This window comes from Eleutherodactylus coqui, chromosome 9 (genome assembly GCF_035609145.1).
Source record: "Eleutherodactylus coqui strain aEleCoq1 chromosome 9, aEleCoq1.hap1, whole genome shotgun sequence".
Classification (NCBI taxonomy): domain Eukaryota; kingdom Metazoa; phylum Chordata; class Amphibia; order Anura; family Eleutherodactylidae; genus Eleutherodactylus; species Eleutherodactylus coqui.
In genome coordinates this window covers 118,330,105-118,347,456 of record NC_089845.1, presented here as the reverse complement: position 1 = coordinate 118,347,456, position 17,352 = coordinate 118,330,105, and the positions used below count along the sequence as shown (strand labels likewise).

At 44.2% G+C, this 17,352-nt stretch overlaps 1 pseudogene; it reads left to right on the top strand.

Annotated features, from left to right (window-relative positions):
• The first annotated feature begins 830 nt into the window (after positions 1 to 830).
• On the top strand, positions 831 to 16,476 carry LOC136578691 (prolyl endopeptidase-like; annotated as a pseudogene).
• Positions 16,477 to 17,352: the final 876 nt, after the last annotated feature.

Below are 17,352 nucleotides of genomic sequence, written 5' to 3'. Positions count from 1 at the left end.
AAGAACCAGGAGACCCCGAAGAAGACCCCGAGCGTGCAAGGAGGGAGCCTCTCTGCTTACCTCCGTTTCTCAGCAGATCTTGAAACGCGTGGGAAGCTGGGCAAGATGGTGCCGCCAGAGGACAAGACGGGTGCCCACGTGATCGGCTGGCGGTAGAGCGTTGTGAAAACAGGGATACCGGCGGCCAGCGGAGAAGTGCCTGGGGAGAGCGATGACAGCTTGCAGATAGAGAGCGCGGTGTCAGGTGGAGTACTTTCGGGTCCTCCGGCCAACCGCGCTCTGGCAGTGGAGCAGGAGGGAAGCGTCGGGGAAACCCCACAGAAGGCACACAGCGTGCCGCAGTATGTGGCCCAACAAAACTCCGGAGCGCTGTTAGTCCAGCAGGACAGAGCTGGGGGAGGGCCTCCCCACAACCCCTAACACTTGCCAGTGCAGAGGGGAGCCAGGTGGGGAAGAAAACCAGGCCCACTGTTACCCCCCAGGAGGACAGTTTAAAGGGGGCTTCTCCACAGCACTAAGACCCCATCAGTCCTAATGGAGGCTCGGGAGCAAAGCCACTGGCACACCCTGACACCCTTCACTACCTTTCCCCAGCAAGCAGCCATAAGTGGGAGAAGGAGAAGAGACTGCCCACAGAGGCACATAACCTAATATAGGGGCATCATCTCTCTCCTAGAAGAGACCTGTAGGAGGAGCTAACACCCATAATACCCAGTCTGCCAGCATCAGATTCCAGGCAGGAAAGGCGCGACTACACACGGCAGTTTGCACAGCACCCAGAGCCCAGTGTTCCTCAGGACAATTGGGACTAGAGGGAACACCTACGTGCTATGCCCACGAAAAGTGAAATTAATGAGCTCTTCAAAAAAATGGAAACATCGCACAAAAAGGACATTGTTGCCCTGCAGCAAGATATCTGCAATATAGGACAGAGAGTGGAGGAGATAGAGGAGACCCATGATCAAATCTTTAATACCATAGACTCACACTCGCAGGAGTTGCATCAGCAGTCGCAACAGATTTTAGAGCTGTATTCCATCATAGACGATCTAGAGAGCCGTCATCGCAGAAACAATGTGAGAATCAGGGGTCTCACTGAGGACATTACTTCCTCCCAACTGGAAACTTGGGCGCACGAGTTCTTCAACAACCAGCTCCAGAAACCATCTGATTCTGCTATTGAGATAGATAGAATTCACTGCTCCTTGGGCCTGAAACCCGCTGATCCCAGCAGACCTAGAGGTGAGATTCAATATGCAGAATCCATTTTTATTCAAATAAGGAACAGATCCTTCAGCGCGCTAGAGGGGCGGGAGAGTTATCATTTCGAGGATCGCCATTGCTGATCTTATCAGACCTCTCTCACCGCACTCTTCAGTTACACAAGGCCCTGAAGCCGTTGTTGGCACTCCTCAGAGAAGGCAATTAATTATCGCTGGGGATTCCTGTTCCAGCTTCATGCCAACAAAGAGGGCAAATCTGCTACATTCAGAGGTTTGGGAGACCTACTGAACTTTCTGACCATATTCGAGCTAGCTTCTGTGTCTCTCCCTGAGTGGCCAAGTGCATGCTCCCTGCAACTCCTCCACCCAGAAACAAGTGGCAAAAGGCAGGCCAGGGATCACAACGTTGAGCACCACGCCAAAAGACACCGGGGACACGTTTGTCTCCAGCCAGTGACCTCACATGAAGAGAATGCCATGGCTCGCTTCCTTCTGTCTTGTCAAAAAGTCCTGAGCATGTCCGAGAGGGGCCCGGGACCTGTTGGGGGTTGATAATGGTTTTTTTTCAAAAAGTTTAATCTACAGTGTGGGCAGTGGGGACGGTCGCTCGTTTGTTTGAAAGGTTGTTTGCTTCCACAGCCCTGTCGGGAAGCGAGGGCTTTATTGGCCGTCGCTGTTCGTCGTACAACGATAGTATCCGTATGTCTTATTTGTTGTATACCCGTGTCTCGTCTACCTACTATGTTTCCCCCTCCCCTCTCATACTCCTCTTTTGCCTTCCTCCTCTCCCCCAACTTTCCTCCAGGGGTCGGCTGGACACATGTTCAAAAGTTCTTCTCTCCTCCAGCCAATATGGGTGACCTAACATTTGGTACTTTCAATGCGGAAGGCCTAAATGTCGCACAGAAAAGGAATCAGATACTTTTCCACTTCCACAAGAGACGGGTAATGGTGGCCATGTTCCAGGAAACACATTTTCGGACCGACAGTGTTCCCTCCTGCTACTCCAGATATTACCCCAACTGGTTCCATGGCCCCCATCCCTCTAAAAAAGCTGGACGTGTGTCAATAGCTCTTCAGAAAGAGTTTAGACATCAGGTTCTAGACTCTAAAATTGATCCAGATGAGCGCTATGTTTTCCTGAGAATTGATGCTGCCTGATAATTACCGTGGCAAATTCCGCAGCATTTCCGCATCCAAAAAGCGATAAATAAGTGGGGTTTTGGTTGCAGTTTGGGCACTCGGTCTCTAAAAGCTTCGCCATCACTGACCTAGAAGGAGTTGTTATTTTGTTGCAAAACTCTGCATGCAGATATACAAGTGATTAAAGTTGTGGTTTGAGTAGATAAATGGTCTTGCCACCTGAGGCCCTAAAAGTGGTTCCACCCCTGGCCTATGAAAATGCTCTCTGAGGCTCCTTGTGTGTAGTGACCTCTTTTTCCGCTTGTGTAGAGCTTGTTGACCACTAGACGCCTCTATGATGCAATCAAAGAGATTTTGTCCAGTTTAACAGGATTTGTGAGGGGGCGCTTTACTGGAATGTGAGAAGCTGGATGGTCATATCGACGAATTGCCCGCCACCTGGCTGTTAGGAGGTATTGGGAACAGTGGATGTGTGAGGGAATACACACAAGTCAACCGGGCTCAGGACGCCCTCGATGCACCACCAATAAAAAGGATCGTCTGATCATCCAACAAGCATGGGCAACTCCAACTGTTAAGTTGTTTGCCATCCAGAGATAGGTAGCACCTTCATTGCAGGCCCCTATCTCTGTCAGAACTATTTCCAGGCACTTGGCTAAAAGACATTTGGTCTTATGGCGCCCATTACATGAGCTACCTTTGACAGCCGCCCACCTTCGCCTTCGACTGCAGTCGTGTCGTGAATGACGAAACTGGACTGCTACGGAGTGGAACCAGGTTGTATTCAGCGTCAAATCAAGGTTTAGTTTGGGCACTCATGACGGCCATGTTCTTGTCTGGAAAATCAGGGGTGAGCGCTTTATTGCTGCGTTTGCTGTGGAGCTGGTGTGATGGTCTGGGGAACCATCACATACAACAGTCAATCACCCCTGGTAGTAGTACGAGGGACATGTTCAGGACATCCTGCAGCCACATGTATTGTCTCTCATGACAGGGCTTCCAAGAGGCATTTTCCAACACAACAAAGGTGTCACAGGAATGCCTCCACAACATAGCCACACTTCTGTGGCCTGTGCTGTCGCCAGATTTATCGCCAATAGAACATGTATGGGACCATCTGGGACACTAACTTTGATAGCATACAAGATTGCACCACCTAGGGGCTCAGTTACAGAAAATGTGAAACAATATGCCGTAGGATACCATACAGAACCTGTTTGCATCCAAGCTAGAGGCAGCCCAACAGGGTACTAGAGCCCCCATGCCTGCCCATATCACATCTTGTATCAAAGCTAGAGGCAGTACAACAGAGTACTAGAGCCTCCATGCCTGCCTGTATCACCTCTTGTATCCAAGCTGGAGGCGGTACAACGGGGAACTAGAGCCTCCATGCCCACCCGTATCGCATCTTGTATCCAAGCTAGAGGTGGTACAACAGGGTACTAGAGCCTCCATGCCCGCCTGTATCACATCTTGTATCCAAGCTAGAGTTGGTACAACAGGGTATTAGAGCCTCCATGCCCGCCCATATCACATCTTGTATCCAAGCTAGAGGCAGTACAACAGGGTACTACAGCCTCCCTAAAATGTGATCAGTTTTCTGCACTAAATTATCCTTTTGCTCTGGTATTGTAGGGGAGGGATTTTTTTGTTTGTTTTTACAATGACTGAATATTGACCTAATTTTAAAAGGGCATTCATTTATATGCAGGTCTACAGTATACAGAGGCATACATAGGGACTGTAAATGATGGCCACACAAAAGTATAATGCAACATATTAGGACTTTGTACAACTCTAAAGTGGTACAGAGCCATAATACAGTAATATTCATAATGTCTTTCAGTCACATTATGACCTCATATATGGTAGCATAACCAAACAACTTTGATACAGTTGCGTACCGTTACTTATCCTGTTATATTGCTGAGCGATTCATCAATATGTAATTGTAGTGTGTTGTGCCATATAATGTCACATTCCACACAAATAGTTGAGTTCCTTTCTGATACTTATTAGAGTTTCTGCATAGAAAAGTGCTAGAAAACTTTTATAAATAGGTTGCAAAGTGTGATTTCTGAAAGCCACAGACAGCAACTTCCTTCTGATGCTTCCTCGAAAGGCAGCTATATGAATCTTTATCAAGGTGTTACCACATAACATGGCTGACTGTCATGTTGTCAGACGGTATTACAAAAATCTTCATTTTACCAATGGTGACCAAAATCATGAGTTTAGGTGATATAACTAAGTTAAAAAAATCAAAAAATAAATTTATTGGTTTGGCGATGAAAATATGCGTTCTCCATGGGAACCAGGACAATTTTTTTTCAGCATGTTCCATCACTTGACCCATTGCTGCCCTTGTCAGCCCTCCTTCTCCTTGATAATAGGAGTGTTTGCCAGAATCAACCACAACTGAGGATTGCTGGGCTAATTCCAAATATTCATAAGAAGAAATCTACTCAGAGATCTTCCTATTCCCTGGAGACAGAACTGCAAGCATGCGATCAGTCCAAATCACAGACACGCATATCAAAGCCAGGACTTAACAAGTAGTTTACAGGACTTTCTGATCTGAAGAGCAAGTCAGAGGCCAACATAAATTAGCAAAAAGTTGTGCTTTTTTGGTGCTGTTCTAGTAAAACAAATCACAAATCAACTCAATACCTAAATTCAAAAAATGTGGTATATACTGTGTTCCTTATGTATTATGCAAATTAAATATTAACATGATTTCATTAAGAGGAGTATTAAGGTTTTAGTTTTCAAGATAAATTGTTTTATCTTTCATTTCCTTTTTAGATGTGTGGTATCAATCTCAGTCAGGTATGTTAGACTTTCTGGTTGGTTAAAGAAAAAGTTACTTTAAGGGACTCTGTCAAAATTCATGCCGCCTGAACCAGCATTAACCCTAGACAGGGATGCCTGTTGCGTCTGTGGGTGTTTTATTCTGAAACTCTGCAGTGTTACAGAATAAATGCACCTTAAAGTGTGACTCTGAGCTGAGCTCCGAGTCACGGGAATGGGCCATGCCAGTTTAATTCTCATGACAGAGTCCCTTTAAAGAAAATGTCTTAAGCAAATTATTAAGCAAATCACAGCTCTTGTGTAGTATGGGAAGGAAGAAAGACCTTTCTGAAGATGAAAAGTATGAAGTAGTCCAATGTCTTGCAAAAGGCATGATATTTCATTGAAACTGAAGACAGATCATCAAACTGTGACAAGATATGTGAGTGATTCACAGCACAGGTGACTACGATCTGATAAAGGCTTAATAAGAAAGGTTTCTGCCAGACAAATTAATCTTATTAAAGGGCAGTTGTAAAAATACCACAGATGAGCAGCAAAAAGTTTTGGTGTCTCCAGAGTGTCACAAACCTCTTGATGTAGGATCCTCCAGAAAGTGTCAGTTGGTTGCCCACCCCTAACTAAAGCTCACAAAGAGAATTGTTTACAATTGGCTCAGAAATACATGGACTAATTTTCAAACAGTTTTATTCACCAATGAATGCCGTGCTATACTGGATGGTTCCTACAAGATTGAGACATCAGCAAAGAGGTGACAGTGTGATGTTTTGGGCCGGAATATTAGGCAATTAGATGGTATGTCTCTTAATGGTCCCAGAGGGTTTCAAAATGAATTCTGAACTATATGCAGAGCTCTTAACTGGGCATTTTCTGCCATGGTATATAAAGAAGAATCGTGCCTTCCAAAATCAAACCAGTTTCATGCAAGACAATGCACCATCCCATGCTGCAAAACAAAACAAAACCACACTGAAACAATTGGGGTATTATTGCATCTTGTCACCACCGGAAGTTAGGGGTTTGCCATGGCTTCCATGGAGGAACGACCCTGTCACACCCCTAGCTCCCAATTGGTGGAATAGCGCAAGGTCCTTGAAGGTCCTAGGATGCATTTTTCCTAGGTGTCTGACTCTTCTCCCCAGAGTGTAAGTTGCCTGTGCGTGCCGGCTGTCACTCACTGTCCTCTGCCGCTCTCATCAGCAGCGCTCATATGGACCGTCGGGTCTGTCCGGTGGCTTCTTCCCCACTGTGTCAGCCGCCCTACAGCAGTTCACCAGCGCTCACATGTGGCACACGGCGGCTGTGTCCACTCATCAGGCAGCCGACTGAGTGCCGTCAACAGCATCAAGAGCAGGACGGGCAACAGCGACCCAGGAGGTGGGAGACTACAGCCAACGCCGACAGACACAGCGAATCGGCTTCAGGGGACCACAGATGCAATACTACAGGGCCCGGGGGCACTGACCATGGGGCCGCTAAGGGGACATGCTAAGGAGAGATGGGCAGCGACACTCACAGCAGCGCTGCTGGAAAGCATTGCAAGGGCAGTCGCCAGTGCAGACCGTATTGCTGACTGCCAAGACCTGTAAGGCCAAGGAAGGGGTGGCAGACGTGCAGCCAATCACACAGAGGGGGCGTCACCAACCTGTTAACCATAGTTAATCTTGTTTTCCCCCCTACTTCATGGTGGTGACAAGATACAATAATACCAACAATTGGCTGATATGGGCATGAAAGAAGATAAAATTATGGTTTGGCCACCATCATTTCCTGACCTCAGTCCTACTGAGAACCTGTAGCGCATTTTTAAAGGGGTTCTGACACGAAAAAGGTTTTTATATTTTAACAGCCACTGTTCCCTGGTCTGCCTATTGGACACAAGGAACCCACGATTTAAAACTTAAAAACCTAAGGCCGCCTGCAGATGGGTGGAAATCCCGCGGAGGGATTTCCCGTGGAATTTCCGCCCCTGGAAGCTGCCATAGGATTGTGTTAACAAACGCAATTCTATGCAGACGGCCGCGATTGGGCCGCGCAAAATCTCGCGCGGCAAACAAATTGCTGAATGCTCACTCTGCGCATGCGCCGGCTGCCCAGCGCGGGAGCAGATGAGTGTCACGCTGCTCTCTGCAGATGCTCAGGTCGGGTCCCGCTGTGAGAATTCTCGCAGCCGGACCCGACCCAGCCGTCTGCAGGCGGCCTAATACTTACCTTTTTGTTGTATTGTGGTTGTGCAGCGGGGTCATCTCCCAGTAGGCGGCTTCTTCCACAGAGGCACCAGGACAGGCCGCCCCCCTCCAGGATTGCGCGCATGCGCAGAAGAGAGGTGCCCTATGACAGGAGTCAGGACGGGCCGCCTCTCCACTGTGCATGCGCAGAACTCCGAGTTCAGCCAGGACGGACGGGCCCACAGCAAGAACTGATTGTGACGTGGCGCCCGTCCGTTCACCTCAGAAGTGGCTGATGTACGGAGCAGAGCAGGAAGCAGTCATTTTGACGGCTCCAGCTCTGCTTCAAGAAGCAAAAGAAGAAGATGCTGGATGGAGGGTACATGCCTGGCGATCAGTCCTGGCCAGGCAAGGTAAGTAAATTTTTTTTCTTTGTCATGTCAGAAGAACCCCTTTAATGGAAAATATATGAAAGTCAGACTCAAAACAGCAAATCTGGGAGGCAATAGTGGCATCCTATAATGAAATACAAGTAGAAACTATACATGGACTTAAAAGTTCAATGGATAAAAAAGTTGTTCAAGTTATATCAAAGAAGGGCTCATATATGAATATTTAATTTTATCAGGAAATATAAACTTTTCATTTTAAGGGGTGTTGATTTCTTGAAAAATTATCTGTGCCTGCAGCTAATAATGGATTTATGTTGGAGATGTTATGAATGTCATCATGATTTCAAAAAATGAATTCAGCACAATCATTTGGAACAACATATTTTGTGTCCTAGATGCTGAATAACGGAAAAAGTGGAAGTGCCAAATCAAGCACATGCCAGATCTGAATAACACTAAACGGCACCCATTGACTATAATGAGTTCCATCTAGCTGTCTTTATGCACTCCAGCATTTTCCAGACAAAATGCAGCAATGCGGCTCTGAATGGAGTCTCCAGCACAAATCTGAATGAAGCCTAAGGCCTTGTTCACACAGGCAAAAAGTTTCGCGATTTTCTCGCATTGCAACAATGCTACAAAGCGCATGTATGCGAAGCCCATGCTTTCCTATGGGTCCCTTCACATTTGCAATGTTTTGTAGCATGCGACATTGCAAATCAAAAAACCTTGCGGGTTTCCCGACCTGTAAGGCTTTGTAGCTCATGTTTCCCTATGAGCCTTCCTCTCTGTTGCATCGCATTGCATGAAAACGCAATTTTTGTGCGGTGTGTTGCAACTTTGACAGTAGAAAAGCCTACTGTCAAAGCCCTAAACTAAACGCTAGCTGCAGGAAGAAAAAAAAACATACGTCACCTCTCCAGTGCTGTCCGGCTCAGCTGTGTCTTCTCCCTGGCTCTGTTCTTCAGCATCTCTTCTGGACGGGGATTGGAAAATCTCCACGCTGCCTCTGATTGGCTGAGGGCCGTGGCTCAGAGCTACCCTGTTTCCCCGAAAATAAGACGCGTCTTATATTAATTTTTGCTCCCAAATCTGCGCTACGTCTTATTTTCAGGGGGTGTCTTATTTCGCCACGGCAAATCCGTCTGTGGCCGCTAATCCCTCAATTGGCCAGCTTTGTGGACGAAATTTCTCAGAAATCTCGTCCACATGGGACAGCAAGTCTGTCACTGCAAAGCTGGGAGAAGCCGGTGTTGTGGTGCGGATTCACCGGCCACAGAAACGGAAAAGCGTGCAGCCAGGTCGCTTCAATACAAGCGGCTGAGTGCCATGGGTTTTGAAGCAATGCTTTCCCGGCGGAAATCTCGCTGTTTATCGCTGTGGCCAAACTGCGAGATTTCCGCTGGAAATACGCTCTGTGAGAACCCAGCCTTAAGAATCACACACAGGTTGCCTGACTCACACACAGAGCCATAAAAAAATAAGGGCTGTAAAGTAACGTACCTGTCTGCAGACAGAAGTTCCTGTACCACTTGTAAGCAGGGATGGTATTGCAGCTTCCGGCCACCAGGGGGAGCTCATCACAGCAGACATGTACAGCAGGAACAGAACATACAGTATGGACTTTTCCAGCCAGCAAGGGGAGCTCACAACAGCACACTCGTACAGCACAGCAGGGACAGGATAACAGCCGACTGTCTGCAGATCTACCTATACATCTGGAGGTAGGAGACAACGGGGATGGCAGCAGGGGACAGGCCTCTTGACTTGCCTGCACACTTTACTATGCCTTACTATCGGGGAGTGCCTTATATTTGGGACCTCTGAAAATTTCAGGGGGTGCCTTATTTTCAGGGGGTGCCTTATTTTTGGGAAAACACGGTAGCACTCGATGAATCAATCACAGCCAGTGAACGACTGTGATTGTTTCATCGAGCGCTAGCACTGATTGACTGAGCTCAGCCAATCAGAGGCAGCGCTTCCTGGAGGCAGGGATTTTCCTATCCGCGGCCAGAAGAGATGCTGAAGAGCAGTGTTGGGGACCGTAGAGAAGATGCAGCGGAGCCAGACAGCGCCAAAGGGATGATGTATGTGTTTTGGGGTTTTTATGCGACTTTGTAGCACCACTTGCAATTTTGTAGCGACAAAAATCACGATATCACCACGAGAAAACACAGCGATATCGCATGGACCACCGTGGTTTTCTCGCAGTCATATCATGTCACCCATGTGAAGGAGGCCTAAGGCCTGTTTCACGAGGGCTACAAAATCGCACAATTTTGTAGCGATGCGACATCGCTACAAAACACTTGTATGTAAAGCCCATGGTTTCTTTCAGGCTACAAAACATTGCTCATGTGAAAGAACCCATTGGAAAGCATAGGCTTTCACATACATGTGTTTTGTACTGATGTTGCATCACTACAAAATCATGCAATTTTGTAGCTCGTGTGAAAGCGGTCTAAATGAAACCAAAAAAAGGAAATTTGGATCATTGAACAGTGAAAAAAACATTGTTCAGATTAATATTGCACCATGCTGATAGGAGGATCAGAATTTGGTACAAACAGCAGGATTCCGCGATTGACATGTTGGTGGTGCCCTTGATTGTATCTAGCCATCTTGTTCTTTGTTGTTCTGATATTCTCTTTCCACTGACGTTGCCAAGCATCTGTACTGTTTCCAGTGAGTTTGGCGCATCACATGGCCAAAAAAACAGAGACACTGTTTGTGATTTTGCCCTCTAGTGATATTTTCGATTTGACGCGATCTAACACTACCTGGTTCATTGTCATGGCAGTCCAAGGTATCCGTAGCATTCTCCTACAGCACCATCAATTCTCCTTCTATCTGTTTTCCTGAACATCCAACTTCGGCAACCATATGCCGTTATGGGAAAGACGATTGCATTGAACAGTCTGGTTTTTGTTGCAATGCTAATATTCTTGCTTTTTCAGATCTTTTCCATTCCTTCCATTGCATTCCTACCAAGTGTAATCCATCTCTTGATCTCAGGTCCAGATTACCTGTTGCAATCGATTTTTGGATACAAGGAAGATGAAATCTTGGACCGACTCAACTTCTTTGTTGTCAATTTTTATGTTCACTGTACCGTTGCCCACCGCGGTCATGACTTTCGTTTTCTTACTGTTGAGGTACAGTCCCATGCGTTCGCTTTCCTTTGCACTCGTTGAATAAGGTATTCCAGGTCCCTTTCACTTTCCACAAGCATGGTGGAAATGGTGCCACCGATTTTGACTCCGATTTTTGATTCGTCCAAATTGCATTGCCTCATGATCGTTTCTGTGTACAGATTGAAAAGGACTGGTGATAGAACGCAGCCTTGTCGTATGCCTTCCTCGATTCCCAACCAATCCATGTTTCCATAAGCAGTCCTGACTGTTGCTCCTTGGTTGTAAAGCAATCTTACAAGCTGTTCAATATGTTCTGGGACGCTCCATTTGCTTCAGACACTTCCATAGCTTGTCATGTTAGACACAATCAAATGCCTTGCTGTAGTCGATAAACACATGTAAATGTCCTTTTGATACACTCGGATCTTTTCCATGATCCAGCGCAGGTTTGCAATTTCGTCTCTGGTGCCACATCCTTTGCGGAAGCCAGCTTGAATGTCCAGCAGTTCCCGTTCAACAATTGAAAGAATTTTGCTCCCGTGAGGTATGAGGGTGATGGTGCGGTAATGCATAGTGTACATTAATGCATAGTGCAGAGGAGTCAGCCTGAGCCAATGATGAGACAAGAGGTGTGTCCCAGACTACTACTTATTAGGCACTGTAGCTAAACTACAGTCACAGATCACAGTTCTGTCCTAAAAGAGCAGAGCTTACAAGTAGCCAAAGAGCAAGATTTGAGGAAAAATTAAATAGCAGGTCATCATTCCCTGTACTGACTTACAAATCTGTTTTAAGCTTCTGACTAGAGAGATGCTTTAGGGCTTATTCACAGATTATTTTAACATCTGAGTTCTATATGAGTTTGAAACTGATGGAGTTCGGACATAACTCTGACCCATTGAAGTCAATCTGTGTATTTACAAGTGCAATTTTTTTCACAGACCGATGGTAAAAAAAATGCAGCATAACCTATTCTTGTGCGATTCTCAGACATTCTCGGCAATTCACATTAATGGGTGTATTCGAAAGAAAAAAACAAATACATTCAATACATACAAATGTGTTCTGTTTTTTCTTTTTCATGTACCCATTGACTTTAACAGGGGTCTTAAATTACATCAACTGGGCCACTTTCTGTTCTTTATTTACAAGTGTGAAAAATCAATTGCACTCAGATGACACTTGCACATTAAAAAACGGTTGTAAAATGGACACACACATGCAGTGCAATTGGTCATTTTTCACACTGCCCAAAATCGGAACAACCCATGTGAATAAGGCTTTATTTAAATTAGCTAAAACAATAGAGTAAAAAGATGAAACATTCCCTTCAAATGACCTCAAGAGTTTTCCCCATTGTACAGGTTTTGCCATATTCCTGTCTTCTCCATATTTACACACTAAATTCCCACATCAAAACTCATTAAGCTTGTGTAAAATGTAGAGTGGAGCTTTCAGATTGCCGAAATAAATTGCACACGCAGATTGCAATTTAATATTAAAATCATAAATCTTCTGAGCTTATCTGTGGAGATCTTATCATTTCTTCCCTCTATTCTTGCCTTTTATTATTTTTCTCTCCTTACAAACTGCAATCTGAGATGCACAAGGTCAGGTTGACAATTATTCAAGATTCCTTCAAAATGTCATCCAGAGTGTTGCCAAAAAAGATTGTAAGGTTTTTGCAGGCAATTCCACCCATGTTTTCTAGTGTTTTCTAGCGATATTTGAAATAATGCTGTGGTTTTGTGGCAGTTTTTCATGCAGATTTTTTTCCTAAATATTTGATAACTTTTTCTGTCATTGTCACATATGCATCTACACAAGTTATGATTAAAGGTCTTTTAACACAGAGCACAAAATCCTCAACCATTTCCTCCCAGACTAATTAGTCATGCCAGACTAATGTAATGTTCTTCTATGACAAAATCACTGACTGGGTCAATCTATGAGGCAAAATACGGATTCATTTTGCCTAGTAGAAAATCTAACCAATGAAAGATAATAGACATGAAATAATGATGTAATTGCATGTATAATACTTTGTGTATTATGGACATTAAGGCCCCCTGCACATGGGTGGAAATTCCCCAGCGGGATTTCCTGCAGAATTTCTGCCCGTACACGCCTGCATAGGATTGCATTACAATACGCAATCCTATGCAGACGGCTGCGATTTTGTCTGCGCGAAATCACACGCAGAAAACAAATCGTGGCATGCTCTATTTCTGAGCCCCGCACAGAAATGTCACTCCTCAGCCGCCGGCTCTGGTCCGGCACATGAAAGATCCGGGGCCGCGGGAGCAGGTGAGTGCCGCGCTGCTCTCTGCAGGGGCTCGGGTCAGGTCTCGCTGCGAGAATTCTCGCAGCCGGATCCGATCCGGCAGTCTGCAGGCGGCCTAACACTTATGTTTATCTTGCCTCTCTGTAGTGCATGGGTGATGTCACGTCTCCTTAGGGAGCTAACACCTGGATTCTTGGGGTACTGTGGCCTTCCCCGGATATTATATCTATCTTAACCTGGGTCTTGAAGGTACAGCACTCCGGTAGCCCTACTTTTCAGCTACATCAATACTGTGTTCAATAGGAGGCACTTTCCTGTCTATGCGAATCCTTTTATTAGACAACACATATTTCATCTACTATCAGGTTGACAGCTTGACAGTTCTTGAGGATGAGGCGAATTTGCTCAAGTGACTCAAAATTTGAGTCCCAATCGAGAGACCTGGCAAATAGATTTAAAGAACGGGGATACAGTCACAAAATATATGAAGGGATTACTGGAGAGATACAAATACCCCCAGATCTGAGCTGTTATATCCTAACACGGAGCCAAAACTAGTTGTTAACTGTGTTCGTTTTATTTCAACATGTAATGACAAATGGTCTGTAATGCGATTGTCATTGCAGAAACGCTGGCATATTTTGCGCTGTGACCCGAATCTTGCACTTGTCTTCCCAATGAGGCACACATTGACTACTAAACATGGTAGAAATCTACGTGATATCTTGGTTCATAACCACTACATTTCAAAATGGAGAAACGCTTTTACTTCAAAACCCCCTCAGGGGCTGTTTTCCATGTGGGGGTTGCGTCGCATGTAGGAACATCTTATGTACTTCACTATTTTAATTGGCCAATGGTATGAGACAGTTTGAAATATGCCAATATATTTCCTGTAGCACTGCCACTATCGGGCAATTTGTCTGTGCAATAAAATAAGAATGAGGGAGCGATGATGTACAATAATTAAAAACGATACCGCGGCACTTTAGGGAATTCCATGGATGTGATCCGGATGGATTTAAGGTACGGGGAATTGAGATGGTTAGTTGTGGCATCAGAGGGGGGACATAAGGAGATTGTTGGCACAGAAGAAGTGTTTTTGGATAGTTTATCTGGATGCCATGATTCCTAAGAGACTGAATGAGTCCCTTTCCTTTTCATTGTTCCTATAGCTCCATATTTCTACTACGTTTAGTTTTAAGTTATTTATTTCTTTTTCTCTTTTGTAGTGCCCTGTTTTTGTTTGGATATTTGGAGAAGAATGTGGATTTCCACATCCCTCTAATGCATGAAGCATTTGTGCTTGACATTTGTGGATGGGAGGACTGGCAACTTATATTAGAATACTCTTCTTCTAGATCTAGTAACGTTTTAATGTACAGTGTCTTATTTTCTGGAGTTAGACTGCAATATGTTACCCTCTATTTCACCTTTAGATTCTATTTAGTTATTGTATCCCAAATATAGCTGCCATTTCAAGAAAGGAAAAAGAGTGATGTATGTTCAAGATTCCCTAGATGCCGAACCTCGGGTTTTTCTGGATCCTAATAAACTTTCTGAAGATGGCACTGTTGCATTGTGAAGCTATGCATTCACTGAAGAAGGAGAGTATTTTGCCTCTTGCTTAAGTAACAGCAACTCCGACTGGGTTACAATCAAGTTTATAAAGGTCAGCAACCAAGAAGAGCTCTCGGATGTTCTCGAATGAGTGAAATTCAGCTGCTTCGACTCGAGATGGTGTTGGGATGTTCTACAACTCTTATCCTAAACAAGAAGATAAAAGTGATGGTACCAAAACATCCACAAATCTTTATCAGAAACTCTTTTATCATGTTCCTGGAACCAACCAATCAAAGGATATATTATATGCTGAATACTTAGATGAGCCTAAATGGATGGGGGGTGCTGAGGTTTCAGATGATGGCCAGTATGTATTATTGTCTATCCGAGAAGGCTGTGATCCAGTCAACCAGCTGTGGTATTGTGCTTTGCATAAACAACTAAATGGTATTACTGGTATTCTTCCATGGGTAAAACTAATAGATAATTTTGATGCAGAATATGAATACATCACAAATAAAGGGATTGTGTTCACATTTAAAACTAACTGCAATGCCCCAAACTACAAGCTGATCAATATAGACTTCAGTGATCCTCATGAATTGAACTGGACAGAACGTGTTCTACAGCATGAAAAGGATGTTCTAGAATGGGCTTCCTGTGTTCAATCAAAGTTTTTAGTGCTATGCTACCTCCATGATGTGAAAAATATGTTGCAAGTGCATGAGCTTGCTTCAAGCAGCCACCTTAAAACTTTCCCTCTGGATGTTGGCAGAGTTGTAGGGTATAGTGGGCAGCTGAAAGACTCGGAGACCTTCCACCAGTTCACATCATTTTTGTCGTCTGGTATTATCTATCACTATGGCCTGACCAAAGGCACATAGAAGCCAAGGGTTTTCCAAGAAGTGGCTGTCAAAGAACTTAATCCAGCGGACTACCAGACAGTGCAGGAGTTTTGCACTAGCAGAGATGGGACCCAAATACCAATGTTTATTGTGCATAAAAAGGGTATTACATTAGATCATTCTCACCCTGCCTTTCTGTACTGTGGGTTCAACATCTCTATCACTCTAAATTACAGTGCTTTCAGGTTGATCTTCATAAGGCATTTAGGTGGCATTCTTGCTATTGCAAATATTCAAAGTGGGGGAGAGTATGGGGAAACCTGGCATAAAGCTGGTATCTTGGGTATGAAGCGAAATGGTTTTGATGACTTCCAATATGCAGCTGAATATTTAGTGAAGAAAGGGTACTCCTCATCCGAGAAAATCACCATTGATGCGGGATCAAATGGTGGCCTTTTAGTTGCTGCTTGTGCTAATCAGAGACCGGAGCTTTTTGAATGCGCCATTGTCCAAGTTGGTGTGATGGACATGTTGAAGTTCCACAAGTTCACTAATGGTCATACGTGGACAACTGACTATGGGAGCTCTGACAATAAAGAACACTTTGAATGGCTATACAAATACTCTCTACTTCATAATATCAAGGTGCCTGAAGGAAGTGGGAAGCAGTATCCAACCATGTTGCTGCTCACGGCTGACCGTGATGACAGTGTTGTTCCTTTACCCTCTCTAAAATTTATAGCTACTCTACAATACATCGTTGGCCGAAGTATGAAGCAAACCAACCCTCTCCTCAGCCATGTGGATACCAAAAGGCCATGGGGCAGGGAAGCCAACTGCCAAAGTGATTGAGGAAGAGTCTGACTTGTTTGCTTTCCAAGCACAATGCCTAAATCTCACCTGGGTTGAATAAGAGTGAATGGATTTCATTTCTAACACAAGGGCTTTTCTGTCACCGGACAAACTTCAGTGTATTCCTTTGTAAGAATCGGAGATGACTTTACTTTTTCATCATTTTACATGTAATCCTGTTACTTCAGCTATACTGTGTGAGAAATGGAGATTGCCTTTTTAGGATCAGACTATAAAGGGTATATCTTTCTAATTGACATGTTTTAAAGGTTCTGTCCTTCACATAACTTAAAGCATACTTTATCCACAAAGTTTGGGAAGCTCTGTCCTTCACATAACTTAAAGCATACTTTATCCACAAATTTTGGGAAGCTATGAATGTGTATGGCTCATATCAAATAAATATTTGCTTCCAAAAGAAAAAAAACCATCGTAATTTTCATTTGCACCTTGTGTGGCACAGAGTGTTAAGGCAGCAAAAATACAGTCCTAAGCTCTCGCTCATGACCTGAACGTTGCGAGTTCAATCCCGGCCTGGTTCAGGTAGCCGACTCTGCATTCCATCCTTCTGAGGTCGGTAAAATGAGTACCTAGCTTGGAAATAAATACATAAATTACCTGAAAGCGCTGCTGAATAATTTGACGCTATACAAATAACAAGATTTATTTAATATCTCCTCTTGATTCACTGCTTTTTGTTTTCAAACATCTTTTTTATTTTAAACTTTTGCAAATATTTTTCATTACAATTCCAAAACAAAAGATAAAAAAATAATAATAATAATACAGAAATAAAATACTTCTTGGAAAGATACAATGATACTCTTCAAAAGCTTTTCATTTGCGGACATAACTTGCATTGTCCCTTTGGGAAATAAAATATTATATTAAACATATTGATCTCTTGTACTATTCCCTTATTATAGTTTACTCTGCA